The following is a 14,977-nucleotide window of genomic DNA, read 5'->3' as shown; positions in this document are numbered from 1 at the left end:
ACCACCAGGCCCCTCTGTCACAGCGGACATCATCCCATTCCTTTTGTCCTTTCATGGCTGAGAACAGGGATCAAGCAGACATTGTGCAGGTCGTCAGGTACACTTCCACCCAATCCTGTGCATCTGTGCCATCCGGGGAGGTAGGATCAGATATCTTTTTCCTGAGTGGCCATTACGGATGATAAATGGAACCTCCAGATTGTCCTTCCATTCCTTTTTGATCCACCTCAACTTCCTCCCACATCAGAGCACCTTTCAGAACAGCACACATTCCACCTGCTGCAAGAGGTAGAGGCTCTAGTGGCCAAGGGGCCATTGAAAGGATGCCAGCCTCGGAAGTAGGAACGGGTTGTTACTCCTGCTATTTTAAATCTTTGCCTCAAACTCTGGCCCAAGTTCTATCTGCCCTGGCTGCTCTGGACCTGCAGGACCTGCTTCCATGTGCCCCTTCTACAGTCCTGCAGACATTACCTGTGGTTCAAGATAAGCCAGGTGAACTTTCAGTTTGCCATGCTCCCCTTTGGCCATACCAGTACCTTTGGGTATTCACAAAACTGGTAGCGTGGCTGACGCACATCTTTGTCAAGGTAAGGGATACCAGTTTTCCCCTACCTTGACAACTGGCTTTTGAAGACGGGCTTGCCACAGTCAGTCACAGACCACCTCCAAAAAACTGCGAATGTTCTAACAACTTTGGGGTTCTCGATCAATGAGCCAAAGTTACACCTGATTCCTTCGCAGAGGCTTCCTTTTATATGTGCTCTTCTGGACACAGTGCTGGTCTGAGTGTTTCCTCCCTCACAAGGAGTAAGGGACATTTGGACTATGATCCTGATGTTTTAACCTCTATCCTGGATCTTGTGACAGCAGTGCCGAAGCTTTTTGGTCTGCTGGCCTCATGCATCCTTTTTGTCTACTTCACCATGTGACATATGATGGCTCTTCAGTGGGATCTCAAGTCTTAGTGGGCCCAGCACCAAGGAAACCTGTCAGAGGTCATCCAGCTTTCAGAGGAGAGTGCATGAGATCTGCAGTGGTGGCTGCTAGACGACAACCTGACCAACAGCAGACCCCTCTCACTTACCCACCCAGAGCTGACCGAAGCAGTCCTGATAGGCTGGGGAGGTCATTTGGGAGAGGTGGCGATCAGAAGACTCTGGCCTCTGGCAGAAATCCAGCACCACATAAATCTGTTGGAGCTGCTGACGATCCGCCTGGTGTTAAAGGCCTTTCTGCTGTCCATTAAGTGAAGGCCAGTGCAAGTTCTTATGGACAACAATACTGTCATGTGGTACTCCCACAAGCATGATGGAATAGCCTCCTGGGTACTATGTCAGGAGGCCCCAAGCCTCTGATGTTGGCTGGGGCGTCAAGGCATCTCCCTGAACGTGAACAACCTGGCGGGATCATTCAACACCAGGGCAGATGAGCTCAACAGGTGACACCTGGCAGACCATGAATGGAGGTTGCACCCCGAGGTGGCGCAGAACATCTTCTGACAATGGGGAGGACCCTGATTGGATCTTTTCACCACCATTAAACACGCAGTGTGAAAAAGTCTGTGCATTAGAGTTTCCAAGAATGCTTTGTCTTGGATAGGCATTCAGGCTAGAGTGGAGCATCGGACTCCTGTATGACTTTCCGCCACTTACCCACCTGTCCCGAGTTCTTAAGAAGATCGTGAACGACTGGGCCCAAGTTTGTTTCCGGATTCAGCCAGGAGAATGTGGTACCTGGAACTTATGGGCATTAGCATCTGTCCTCCGATCAGACTACCACTTCAACAGGAACTTCTGTCTCAGCAGCAGGGCAAACCTCTGCACCAAACCTGCGCTGTCAACACCTACATTCGTGGATATTGAGTAGCAGCAGTTGGCTGCATACAATCTATCTCCCAAGGTCATGGATGTCCTACTTGTAGTCCGGTGTCCCTCTACAGATTCTATTTATGCAGAGTACTGTGACAAATGTGTGGCTTGGTGTGGATTCTGCAACACAGACCCCTATAACACAAACTGTCAGATGTTCTGTTCTTTGTTTTACCATTGGCCCAGCAAGGTTTTTCAGCGGTGCCATAAAAGGTTGGTTTGTCGTCCCCTTTTGACTTTTTGTGTTTGCTGTACCAACCATCTTTGCTTAAATCACCTGTTGTGATGTGGTTTCTTAAAAGTGTGACACACGTTCCTTTCCAAACTATTTGTAATGCCACAGTGAGATCTTAATTTTTGTTCAGGCGTTCCTTGTGTGTACCCCCTTCGAGCTAGTGCACAGCTGTTTGTTGCGTCTTCTGATGCTCATAACTATCTTCCTGATTGCCATCACTTAAGCTTGTCATGGACGTTCGTTTGAGGTTCTCTTAGTCAGTCGCCCTACACCAGCGTTTTCCCAGACAAACTGGCTGTGAGAAACAGGGCAGCCTTTTGAGCCTAAGGTCATGACGATTAGAAGTATCCATCAGAAGAACAAGTTACTTACCTTCGGTAACGCTATTTCTGGTGGTGAGTCCAGCAAGAAACTGACATTGGTGTGCAGGAGTGGCATTATATGCGGCTCCACTAAATCACTTTCGGGGTGGAATGAGGTCAACGTGGAACTGCACAACGCCACCTAGCAGTAAACAGGAGCGCTATCATGAAAATTTCCAGATCGAATCTGATGCCTGAGAAATATGCTAGATGTGTGGAATCTGCAGTTAAAGTATCCACTAGAAAGAGCATTACCAAAGGTAGGTAACTTGGTTGTCAGTTTGTAGTTTTCCAAATGTTGCAACTATTATTATTAAGGAGTTTTAAATAGCTTTCAGCTACCCTCTTAGGGTTTCCTGCTGCTTGAACGGCAGTTTGGGTCTATCCAAGTCTCGCTAACTCAAAACAACCAGGTCTTCAGCTGTCTTCGAAAGGTCATAAGCAAGGGACAGCATCTCAAAGGTTGTGGGAGGGTGTTCCACAGCTTGGGGCCCTGATATGCAAAATACCGGCCTCCACTACTTGTGCGTTTAAGTCTGGAGACAACGGACAGGGAAAGTTCGCCGGAGCGAAGGGGAAGGGCCGGTTGATGAGATCTAGAAAATTCATGAAGATATCGTGAGCCAACGTCTGATCTTGCTCTATCACATTGCACACGGTTTTAAAGTGAATCTGCTTCTCTACCATAAGCCAATGGAGCTCACAGAGGAGATGAGAGGCTGTGGCCAAGGCCCTTTTTGGGAATCTATAAAGCATCCTTGCCGCCAAGTTCTAGGCCACTTGCAACCATCTAATGGAGGCTTTATCCTCCCCCAGATAAAGCATGGTGCCGTAATCCAGTCTTGACATAATGAGTGTGTGAATAACTGTCCTTTGAGCTGGGAATGGGAGGAGCCAGATGATTTACTGCAACCATTTCAGGATGGCAAATCAGGTGGCAGCCACATTCGCCGAGTGGGGCTTCATGGACGTAGTAATGTTGAGAAATGGGCTGCCTCTTGCACAAGCCGTTACATTCCATCCCTTCCTTAGAAGACCAAGGCTGGTCTCATTCAAACTGCTTTAATTACCTCTGATTCTAAGCAATCCTAGATCTCCAGGCCTGAATCATGTTTATTTCTATCTAACTGCCACCCCCCCATTTTCCTTTGAAACTTCCCACTAGTAGTGTGCCTGGCCTCTCGCATTCCTCTCATAACACCTATTTGTCTACCAGGGATGTACTGTCACTCCGCCCGCCAGAGTGAGATGCAGCACTGTTCTACAAAAGACAGGCAGGCTGCACACCTGCATCTAGATAATTCATACAGGGCATGAACATGCTATTAGAGGCACCCATATAATGAATCCTACAACTTCTCTTCACAATTTAAAGGAAGCACATGCATTAAAAAAAGAGTTAATGGTTTCTCAATGTGCAGAGTCAAAATGACAGCAGTATCCAGCACAGAAAAATGAGGGGAACCATGGGAAATGGTACATTTGCATGTAGTTGGCTATTCACCTCTTTGTCTTTAACCTAGTACCACAGTAGAATGTGTACAGAGCTTGTTGCGTGGTGAGTATCAGGTTTGTGAAACCTAACGTGTATTTGTAAAGCGCACGTTCACCCGTAGGTATCTTGGCACTGAATAACAGATGTTTATTGTTACCCAACTTAATGGTACTTAGATGGGTGAAAGGCTGAGTGGAGCCACCGGGATTTGAACCTGCAACCATGAGGTCAAACACAGGCCCCTGCAGTGGCCACATTAGGCCCCTGCAGTGGCCACATTAGTCCACTGAGCCACCAGACCTGGAAATATCCTGTTGCCCCTAACACCTGTTTACTCTCTTGTGCCAGATAGACACCTGGGAAATCTGATTCTTCTTCTCAGATAGTGGATACTGTGACACATAGTAGCAGGATTTAAAAATGTTTCTATGTATGTTCATTTCAGAGCTTTGCATGGCTGTCCATGCATTCATGCGTGTGTAATATGCAGTCTGGACACTGCCCCTACAGCTGTTCATTTTAGAACTTTGCACACTGGTCCATATACAACGGACATGTAACATATGCAGTACACTGTCATCCCTGAAGTGCATGTGCACACTTACCAGTTTCTTATTTTCCACCGATAGTCTGGATTAAAACTTGTTTCACTCAAATGTTTGACTCTTCCCCATTACCCCTGGATATTTTTTGTCTGCTGTTTTCCCACCCTCCTGCTTAGGGTAATTTTTCCACAATGGTGCAGTTTTAAGCTATACTTATTGTGCCTCTGCTGATTTGCAGCAGTTAACATGTATTTCCTCTGCAAATTATGCTTTCGGAAGAGTCATCTGGAGTATCCCTGTTCTCTCTGTACTACTATCCGTACAAAGTCCCTCTGGAATTGCCTGGTTTACACGAGGAGTAAGCTGATCGCTGAGGAAATGTTGGATTTCCTTGTTAGTGTGATGAGGGAGTCCAAGGATGAGTAGTGAGTTTTGATCACTAGGCTCTGTACTTAGGACTTTTATGTCTGTGAAATAGTTCACATTTTCCTCTAAGATATACACCTTGGCCATCGGAGAACAGACTTGGCCTTCAAGATTCTTCACTTGCAGTTGCAGCATAGTGAGGGCTCCCTCTGCCTGCGCGACTCTCCCAGTCAGCTGCTTCTGGTTTAAATCTATCGCCACAGCATCATCCGGTTACACAGGTCTTGCAGCGTCTCTTCAATGGCTGCCGGAATTTGTTCAAACTTGTCGCTTAATGATGGGTCCCCCCCTTCTCGCCCCTGCATGTCGGGGGACTATGTCACTTGCCGTCTTAGCGAATGGGTCCGGGGGCCACCGGACTGTCCCAAGTCGTCCTGTGGAAAGTACAGTTAGACGAAGTAGCCAAGAATTGTGCCCTTATATTGGGTAGCTCAGCAGACCACACCTCACTAGGTCACTTTTCAGGATGAGAGCGTATTGCTGCCCTGGTTATGCTGAGAGGGCGGTCACAGGGTGGCAGCATCTTCCACTCAGTGCAGGGCGGCTTCCAAGCCTCACAGTGGGGGCCACAGGCCGGCCTCGATTGCTCTAGGCCCCCACCACATCTTATAGACTCCAATCCAGGAACGTGGGAGACTCCGTTGAGGAACCCACTTCACCTCTCCCCACCTTCATCAGACACAACGGGACCAGGAGGGGAGAAGGGCACAAACAGTCCCAGCCCCCTGCCAACACTCAGTTGGCGCAATACCCTGACCCTTGCTGGGCCCACGTGCTCTGGCCACGTAGGCAAGCCCCTCTCTCCAGCTAGCTAGGCCCTTATCTCCCAGGCCGCCAGCACCTTGAAGCACCCTCCAGGAGGGCCCCCCAGCCGCTGCACTCACCGCCTCACAGATGACAGGCCCGGATCCAGTCCTCAAGGCCCCCTCACTGGAGGCGGCAGCAGGGGCTCATCTTCGCCTTCAAGCAGAGTCAAGACTGCCTAATGGTGCCATCGGTGTCCAGGGCCCGTAGCACTGTTCAATGGGCCGTCTCCTCGCCCACCCTTATTCCCCCTCCTGCCAGTGGGTGGCAGCCATTCATCAAAGGCCCACCACCTCCCGGCTCGTCTCCCACAACAGGAAAGGCAGGCCACACTGCATAGGAGAGAGGCAGGCCACACTGCATAGGAGAGAGGCAGGCCACGCTGCATAGCAGAGAGGCCGCACTCCGCTGCGGTACTGCTGCAACTGCCAGGGCAGGTATACTCAGGCCGCACCAGCCAGGGCTCCATGAGTGTCTCCCATGCCTCAGGGAGCGCCTGTTGTCATAGCTCTCTGGGCTATGAGAGGCTCCCTGAGTCCCCTCAGACATCCCACTTCCCTCTGAACCCACAGCAGAGGTGCTGGTGGGCTGATGGCAGGATGTTGAGAAACGGATCGTGGGTCGAGGTACGCAGCTGCCTTAGCTCGCATTCGGCATCTTTCCGCACTCAGCCACGCTGTCCATTAACTCCAGTTGAGGGTGTTTTAGGGCTGAAAGTGTTAAGGCTTAAGGTTTGTCTGTGGTATCTCTTCCTCAACAAACTGTCTACTGCATCTGCCGCCTTGCACTCCCAACAGTCTGCAGTCTTTCTTTACCCACCCAGGTTAGTCTGCGGTGCCTGCATTTCCCTCCCCTCAACTAACTGTGCTATCTGACTTCACCCCATTCCTGACTGACTGGTGTCTCGCTTTTGCCTCTTGGTAGTCTGTGGTGTCTGCTTCTTGACCCTTCCACGATTGCCTGATCAAGTAGACTTTTCACCCCTACAACTGTGTGTGAAGCCTTCTATCCTTCTTCTCCCCTGAATATCTATGCTGCCCACCACTTGCCTTCAAACTGTTCGCGGTGCCTGCCTCTTCGTCACCCCCGATTGCCTCCCTCTGATGTCCCTACTGTCTGTGGTTTCTACCTCACTCCTAACTGTTTGTGATGCTTGCCTCTTGCCCCCCTCACTGTGTGCTGTGCCTGCCTTATGTTTGTCTGTTGTGTCCTCTCACTCACACCCTACTTCAGTGTCTGCCTCTCTCTCCCTGACTGCAGTATCTGGCTCTCCCTTCCTGACTGCAGTGTCTGCCTCTCTCTTCCTGACTGCAGTGTCTGCCTCTCTCCCCCTGACTTTAGTGTCTGCCTCTCTCTCCCTGACTTTAGTGTCTGCCTTTCCCTTCCTGATTTTAGTGTCTGGATTTCCCTCCCTGACTTTAGTGTCTGCCTTTCCCTCCCTGACTTTAGTTTGTGCTTTTCTCTCCCTGACCGTCTGCAGTGTGTGCCTTTTACCCACTCTGAGTCTATTCCTATTGCTGTTCCCCTTCCCCGTCTGTGTCCGACTCTTATTTCTCACGATTTCCTGCAGTGCCTACCTCTTTCCATGTCTGTCTGCAGTGGCCACCTCCCCCCACGTCTGTCTGCGGTGTCTACCTCACCCCACATCTGTCTGCAGTGTCTACCTCACTGCACGTCTGTCTGCAGTGTCTACCTCGCCCAATTTTTTTTTACAGTGTCTGCCTCTCCCTTTCTGACTTCACTGTCTGCCTTCGGCCCATCCTGTCTGCAGTGTTTGCCTTCTCCTGTTTGTGATGTTTGCCTCTTGCCCCTCCCTGTTTGTGTTGTCTACCTTTTGTTCCTTCCCCAGTTGTCTACATTATCAGCTTCTTGCCCCCATCTGTCTACGGTGTCGCCTCTTGCCCCACCTCCAACTGTCTGCGGTGTCTGTCTCGTGCTCCACCATCAATTGTCTGCAGTGTCTGCTTCTCACCCCTCCTTTGACTGTCTGTGGTGTGTCTCACCCCTCCTCCGACTGCTGTGTCTCTCACCCCTCCTCTGACTGTCTGCAGTGTTTTTCTCACTCCTCCCGCAACTGCGGTGTCTTTCTCTCCCCCACGACTGTCTGCAGTATCTGCCTCTCGCCCTTCCGTGGGCTGTCTGCGGTATTTTCCTCTCGCCCCTCCTCAGACTGTCCGCGGTATATTCCTCTCGCCCCTCCTCAGACTGTCCGCGGTATATTCCTCTCGCCCCTCCTCGGACAGTCTGCGGTATCTGCCTCTCGCCCCTCCTCAGACAGTCTGCGGTATCTGCCTCTCGCCCATCCGCTGACTGCAGAATCTGCCTCTCACCCCTCCTCTGAATGTTTGCAGTAGCTTCCTCTCGCACCTTCTTCAACTGTCTGCAGTGTCTACTTCTTGTTAATGCCCTGACTGTCTGCAGTGTCGGCCTTTCCAACCCTCACAACTGTGTTCCTTCCTTCATGTCTGTCTGCGGAGCCTGACCTGCTTGCCACTGACTCTCCATGGTGTCTGTCTCCGCCATTTGTCATGCCCAACCCAATATCTGGCAAATGGCTCTACACCGCTAGCCCCATGTTTGCAGTGACTACCTATTGCTATTCCGTGACTGCAGGCGGTGTCTGCCGCCTGCTTCTCCCACAAATGTCTGCAGTCTGCTTCTCGCTCCTACTGTCTACAGTGTCTGCTTCTCGCCCCAACTGTCTGCATTGTCTGCTTCTAGCCTCTTGCTCCTCCCTGTTTATGTTGTCTGCCTTTTCTTCCTTCCCCAGTTGTCTACATTATCTGCTTCTTGCCCCCCAACTGTCTACGGTGGTAGTCTCTTGCCCCATCCTCATCTATCTGCAGTGTCTGCCTCTTCTTCAACCCTTAATTGTCTGCAGTGTCTGCTTCTCACCCCTCCTCTGTCTGTGGTGTCTGTCACCCCTCCGACTATCTGCGGTGTTTTTCTCTTACTCCTCCCCCCAACTGTGGTGTCTTTCTCTCCCCCTCCTGTCTACGGTATCTGCCTTTCGCCCTTCCCCGGACTGTCTGCAGTGTCTGACCCTCTCCCCTCTTTGGACTGTCTGCGGTATCTGCCTCTGGCCTCTCCATGGACTGTCGGCAGTATCTGCCTCTCGCCCGTCCTCGGACTGTCTGCGGTACCTGCCTCTCGCCCCTCCTCTGACTGTCTGTAGTGTCTCTCATCCCTCCACTGATTGCGGTGTCTCTCACCCCTCCTCCAACTGTCTGCAGTGTTTTTCTCTCACCCCGCCCCTGACTGCGGTGTCTTTCTCTCCCTCCCGACTGTCTGCGGCATCTTCCTCTCACCCTACCCCAGATTGTCTGCGGTATCTTCCTCTTGCCCCTCCTCAGACTGTCTGCAGTATCTTCCTCTCGCCCCTCCTTGGACAGTTTGTGGTATCTGCCTCTCGCCAATCCGATGACTGCAGAATCTGCCTCTCACCCCTCCTCCGACTGTTTGCAGTAGCTTCATCTCGCCCCTTACCCAACTGTCTGCAGCCTCTGCCTCTTGTTAATGCCCTGACTGTCTGCAATGTCTACCTTCCCAACCCTCAAAACTGTGTTCCTTCCTTCATTTCTGTCTGCGGAGCCTGACCTACTTACTACTGTCTCTTCATAGTGTCTGTCTCCGCCATTTGTTTGTCATGCTCAACCCCATGTCTGGCATATGGCTCTACACCGCTAGCCCCATGTCTGCAGTGACTGCCTATTGCTATTCCGTGACAGCGGGCAGTGTCTGCTGTTTGCTTCTCCAACAAATGTCTGCAGTGTCTGCTTCTCGCTCCTACTGTCTGCAGGGTCTGCTTCTCGCCCTAACTGTCTGCATCGTCTGCTTCTAGCCTGACTGCAGTGTCTGCTTCTCGCCCGACTGCAGTGTTTGCTTCTCGCCCCAACTGTCTGCAGTATTTGCTTCTCGCCCCGAATTTCTGCAGTGTCTGCCTGCCCGACTGTCTGCAGTGCCTGCTTCTCGCCCGACTGTCTGCAGTGTCTGCTTCTCGCCCGACTGTCTGCATTGTCTGCTTCTTGCCCTGACTGTCTGCAGTGTCTGCTTTTCACCGAGTGTCTGCTTCTCGCCTCGCTATATAAATGCAAACCTTTTCTTCTTCTATCCCTCCACTATCCTTCTCAAGCCAAATAACAGAGTAACATATCCACCTGTCAAATTAATCTCATATTTCACTATACTAATTCACCACTAATCCTTTTTAGGTTGGGGAGTAGCGTGTTACTCGCTGAAAAAGCACTTTGATGCCTCGTCAGAGGTAGTAAGCGCTATATAAATACAGATACAATACAGGGAGTTCAGCCTATTTCTCTGCTGGATGGTCTGCCCTGACCAGGCAAGGCAATTTCTTGCTCCTCCTGTGTGCCCCAGCAGTTAAACCCAGCTGCCGTACTTGTAGTTTGCAGTTGAGGGAGAGTGACAACCAGTTCACAGACTGAGCGCCTCACCGAAAGAAAACGTGCAAGAGGATGGCCTCCTCGAACAGTTGGAAAAATAATAAGTCCCACCTGAAGCACAGAAGGCACAATACAAGATAAAAACATTAAAATCACTGTTACACCATGCAATAATCTCTCGACTCCCAACTATTTCGAACTGTCCTGTGGCTTTTCTCCCCTCATTGGTAATGTATTTCATGGTGGTTAAGCTTAACTCATTCATTGGGCATGAACTGTTGGACCTGGTATTGGCAGAACTCCTTTCAGTGCCTCCCTTGGACCAGAGGTTAGCATTTTACTCAGTGCTGCCTCTGATCCTCATCTCTGATCTCTTAATAGAAGCTAGGTAATTCTCCTGATCTTTTATTCCCCAGTGCTAGTGCAGTTCTTGGTCACTATTGTGCAACTCCTGGCAATCCCCCGGCAATTCATGAGACCTTAGGGCCAACGCAAGACTGTATTCTTCCAGACCCACTGGTATTCTCAGATCCTGCTGTCAATCGCAAGCCCTGACTCCTCCTTGTGTGGGCTTCGAGGATTGCATGATACCCTCATTAATCAGTTTCTGAGGACTGTTGCTGTGTGGAAGGCTTGCTTGTGGATTTTGACAGTAACCTAAGGCAAGTACTGGTAATTTCAACGACCTTCACCTAATCAGGTGTTGCATTCTGTCATGGTCCAAGTGCTGTTCGTTGATGCCCCAGGACGCCTAGCAGAAAACGAGACCATTAGGCAATGGTGGGAACTCACCTACCATGAGCTGCCTAGGCTTTTGAGCCACAAGTTTCCGAACAGGCTCAGGAAATCTAGAGGAGGCATTTGCCTGAGCTTGTAATGTCAGTTTCCTTGGACCAAAAGTGCCGGCCTCCTTATGTAATTCCAGTTTTTGTCCCTGGATATCTGTTGTGGTAATGGCAACTTCACTAAACGGCGAGCAAACATCCTCCTACATAGACAAGGATGCTAATTATCTGAAAACCAGTTTGTACCATTCTGGTGGTTTTTCCTGAGATGAGAAAACTCCAATACCAACATGGCCAGATTTAAGGGAGCATTGGAGGCACATGTTAAAGAGGTATATCTGCTTCGTCCCAGACTTTGCTCAGGAAGTGAACATGCTCTTGCTGATCCTGGACAAGGATCTGCTCCCAATTGGCAGATACATTTGTAAGAAATTATAAGGCAGCTTCAATGCTGGCCTATGGGAGAGCTAGTCCTTGCTGTAGTGAAAAACGAATTTAGCAGTTTTTCACTACCAGTATATGTAAAACTCACCAGTACATGTCTTACTTAGGGCTGCCTTACATGTAATAAAAGAGAATTTTGGGCCTGGCAAGTAGCTGCACTTGCCAGGTCGAAACGGAAGTTTCAAACTGCACACCCAGGTTCAGTGGCAGACCTGAGACATGTTTGCAGAGCTACTCCTGTGGGTGGGTCAATCAGTGCTGCAGGCTCACTAGTAGCATTTGCTCTGCAGGGCCTGGGCACACAAAGTGCACTGTACTAGGGACTTACTAGTTAATCAAAAAGATCAATCATGGAGAAACCAAATAGCATTACCTTTTAGTCATAGAGCACTTGCACTTTAGCACTGGTCAGCAGTGGTAAAGTTCCCAAAGTCCTAAAAGCCCGCAAAAACTAAATTCAGCATTGAGTCAAAAACTGGAGGTCAGAGGCAAAAAGACCGCGGAAACCACGCCAAAAGATGCCAGGTCTAACGTGCCCCACCAGCTTAAAGTGGGGAGAGCTACCCAACCTCTTGGGAGTTCTTATCACTAGGGCGGAAGAACCTGAAAAGACCATTAGCGTTGGTGTGGTCTGTTCCAGGGCAGTGTACCTTTGTAAAGTCTATTCCCTATAGAGATATGAACCACCTCAACAGTTAGGATTCCCACCCCTCATCTGCATTACCCATCTGAGGGGCCTGTGATGTCTGTCGGAACCCGAAAGTGAGTCCCAAACAAGTAGGGTCTTAGCTTCTTCAGCGCCCAGACCACAGCAAAAGCTTCCCTTTCTATTGCGCTCCCCTTCTGTTCCCTGGGAAGTAACCTCCTACCAATGAAGGCTACAAGTTGATCTAAGCCCTCTTCATTTAGCTGTGAAAGCATGGCCCCTACACCATCGTCTGAGGCATCAGTCTGCACCACAAATTCCTTGGAGAAGTCGGCAGCACGAGAGCCGTGCACATGGCCTCCTTTAGGGTGCCAAAGCAGTCTGGCACTCCTCTGTCCAGATCACCTGACAGGGCTGCTTCTTGGAAGTCCGTTCTGTCAAAGGGGCAACAATGGTGCCATATCCCTTGACGAATCTTCTGTAGTAACTAGTGATACCTAAAAAAGCTCTCACTTCTGTCTGAGTCATGGGAGGTGCCCATGCCGGAAAGGTCAGTCTTTGGCTGTAGGAGCTGCACCTTGCCACTCCCTACCTGGTGTCCCAAGTACTCCACAGACCCCTGCCCTATCTGGCTCTTACTGGCTTTGACAGTGAGGCGTGCACTCTGCAGGGCATTCGACACTTCTATAGTTGGTGCAAATGGTCCTCCCAACTGGAGCTGAAGACTGCAGTGTCATCAAGGTAGAAGGCACTGAAGTTCTCCATCCCAGCTAGGACCTGGTAGACCAACCTCTGGAATGTGGCAGGGGCATTCTTCGACCCAAAAGGCATGGCTTGGAACAGGTAGTGCCTTTTTGGCGTTGAGAATGCTGACCTCACTTGTGCCCCTCGATCAAGGCAATCTGCCAGTACCCAGATGTTGAATCCAACCCCCTTCTGTGGTACCTCCCTGTAGGCAAATAAGAGGCGTGACAAGAGGACATCCCAATTACGCCTAATGGAGTCTGAGAGACCCATAATCATGGCCTTCTGGATACAGTTGGGGGTGGCATGGGGTGGTGAACTTGTATGTTACACCACACGCTTTCTGCATAGCCTTCATGTACAAGGACATGAAGTTGATACCGTGGTCAGACACCACCTATTTTGAGAAACCCACGTGGGTAAAGATCCCCATCAGTGCCCTGGTCACTGTGGACGTAGTCACAGTCCTCAGAGAGATAACTTCCAGATACGGGGTGGCATGGTCTACCAAGACCAGAATGAACCTGTTGCCCATGGCTGTCTTGGGATCCAGAGGCCCCACAATGTCAATGCCCACTCACTTGAAAGGGGTGGTCACGACAGGAAACGGTTGTAGGGGAGCTTTGCATCCCCCCCCCCCCCCCCCCCCCACAGATTTTCCACTCGCCTGGCAGGTAGGACAGGGCCTACAGAACGTATCTAATGCCTTCCTCATTAGGAGCCAATAGAAGAAGGCTGTCGAAGGATTTGTCCTGCCCCAAATGATCTGCCAGAGGCACATGTTGAGCCAAACCCAGTAGGAAGGCTCTGAAGTGCTGGGGAACCACTGGCACACAGGCTGCCCCAGGCTTAGCAACCTTAGGCTCGCTATACAGGAGATCATTCTCCCAATAGATCAGGTGAGATCCTGAGGCGTTACCAGCTGCCTGGTCTTTGGTCTGTTTCCAAAGACCCACAAGAGTGGGAGACACTTTCTGCGCCGCGCACAATTCCTTCCTGGTGGTGCCTCTTTCCTGCTGCCAGTTGATCAGCTCAGGCAGGTCCCCCAGTTCGGCCACATCTTCCCCTGTAGGTTCTGGGGCATCCTCCTCAGGTTCAGCTTCCTCCTGGACTGTGGGCCTTGCCCCTGCTCTTTCTGGCAGGCACCTGGACCACTGTTTCAGGCTTCAGGCCCTTCTGATATCCCTCTTTGGCTGTCAGGCACACCCATTCTGGGAATTCCAACATCTCCAAGTATGACCTGTGCTCCACCTCCTTCCAGGTGGTATGCTCTAGGTTGTTGTCCAGCAGACTATCAACAGGCATGAATGGAGTCGCAGCTACCCTCAAGAAACCTGAGACCTCCCCATTCAAATGGAATCTGAGCCACCACACATTGACGCTCACTGTCGTCTACAGCAGCTACTTGGTGGGCCACATTAGGGACTTCTTTCTCTTCAGGCATCAGATGACCCCGGACAGTTGTCATACTGGATCCTATGTCTGAGCCTCCACCCTCTTCCCATTTATGGTCACTCACTGTACTTCTTAGTATTGTCAGGCATGAGGGTTCTCTGGACCATCTTGCTGTTCCCCGGGGAGACTAAGGTCATCTCAGCTGGCTCCCCACCACTAACTGGGACCAACTCCTTCCCAAGTGCTACACTAGCCATCCCCTCTGTCTGCCCATCGGTGGGGGCTGTGCCCGCTTGGGACACTTGGGGTCCCCCTTGAAGTATCCTTCCTGATTACATGCAAAACACTTCAGCGGTCCCTTCCTTGCAGGCTTTCCTGAAGGGAACAAACTTCTAAACAGGGGCTTGGGAATCCTTACCCTGGGATAGCCGCGGCTGGTGCAGGTAAGAGCGGTGGGGCGGTGTGGGGACGAGTCAACATACGATGGTGAGGGAAAATAAAATTGAAAAAAAAGAAAAACACTCACTTTGTGCTCGCAGTGCAAGGTAAGTGTTTCTTTTATTTCTTTTACCCTCCCTCATCCCGCTCTTACCTGCACTGGCCATCCCTGCCCTGGGAACTAGTTTGGGGTCCTTTAGATAAGTCCTTACCATTATTAATTCCCTCCCCTTCTTCTGTTGGGGACTTCGCCAACTTTCAGCTGAGTCACCCACATACAGCTTCTTGTCGACACTGGTGCTGAGCCAGAGGTCTGCCTCCTTAGCAAGTTTCTTGAGGTCAGTAAGCTTACTTTCAATCAAGTGCTGGCACAGCTCTGAAAAACAA

The sequence above is a fragment of the Triturus cristatus genome, chromosome 9 (genome assembly GCF_964204655.1).
Source record: "Triturus cristatus chromosome 9, aTriCri1.1, whole genome shotgun sequence".
Taxonomy (NCBI): domain Eukaryota; kingdom Metazoa; phylum Chordata; class Amphibia; order Caudata; family Salamandridae; genus Triturus; species Triturus cristatus.
This window is presented reverse-complemented; position numbering follows the sequence as displayed.